The sequence below is a fragment of the Rattus rattus genome, chromosome X, assembly GCF_011064425.1.
Source record: "Rattus rattus isolate New Zealand chromosome X, Rrattus_CSIRO_v1, whole genome shotgun sequence".
Classification (NCBI taxonomy): Eukaryota; Metazoa; Chordata; class Mammalia; order Rodentia; family Muridae; genus Rattus; species Rattus rattus.
Window position 1 is genome coordinate 88,550,093 of NC_046172.1, and position 1,159 is coordinate 88,551,251.

A 1,159-nucleotide genomic window follows, 5' to 3' on the forward strand; every position below is an offset into this window, starting at 1 on the left:
GATCAGTGTTGACATCTCTGGGTGAGTGTTAACCTGTTTTCTGACTTCATTGGACTTTCAAGTGATTAAGATCGCTCAGAGGGGAAAAAGTGCTTATAGAAGGGAAGGGCACACAGCGTTCCAGTTTGTCTTATCCTTTGAGAATTTTAGACTATGTTATTTTGAATTCCTCGAATACAACCTTTTCTACCCTCTCATGCTGTCTCACCCAACTTGGTGATTTTGTTCTTTTTACATTCGTTCCGTATCAAGTCTGGTTTGTGGTGCTGACCTATTATTGGGATTGGGGCCTATCCTGGTAATGTATCAACTTACCAGGGGTTAGATCAGTAAGGAAACAGACTCTCCCTCTCCCAGTAGCTATCAAATAGCTCCAACTAATGATGAGATTTTACACCTAAGTTCCCCTTGTATGCTGTAATTGTCTGACTGGAGCTTCTGTGGGTCTTGTCCATACTGTCACAGTCTCTGAATTCCTATATGCTACTGTCTTGAAAGCACCGTTCCTTTGATGTTATGCCTATTACAATAATTTCCCTCCCTTTTCCATGGAAATTCATATTACAGCCCTTCCCCCAAGGCTCAGTTTCTTGTTTATGGGCAGGGTAGAAAAACAAATGGAGTAGATACACCTTCATATCTTAGCATAAGCCCCTTCCCTGTTGGGCAGCAGCTACTGAGGTCATTCTTAGACAGCACCTTTGAGGATAAGAAAAACTGTTTCTCCTACAAGGTGATGTGACTGTAATTGAGACCATAGAGAATTTCTCGCCAGTTGACAGCTTAGGACACAGCACTGAAGCCTTAGCCATCGTTTGGATAAAAAGGAGTAATCTCTTAATGGGGACCAGCCAGACTAAAGCAAGATTTCCAGGTTTTCAATGCCTAGGAGATCCAGTCCAGTAAGTAACTTAGGTTCTGATGTTCAAGAATCAGAAAAGAATTTGACCTCAGCTCTACTGCCCCTTAACCAAGAGAATACTTAGGAAATTGGTATAATCTTCCTAAGCCCCAATGTTGTTATCTGTAAAACAAGTAACATCGGAACACTGCTGGACTATTCTGATAGCAAGGGGTGTGTGTGTGTGTGTGTGTGTGTGTGTGTGTGTGTGTGTGTGTTTAGATTTGAGATATTTATATGTAGAAAGGTGCATTCAAC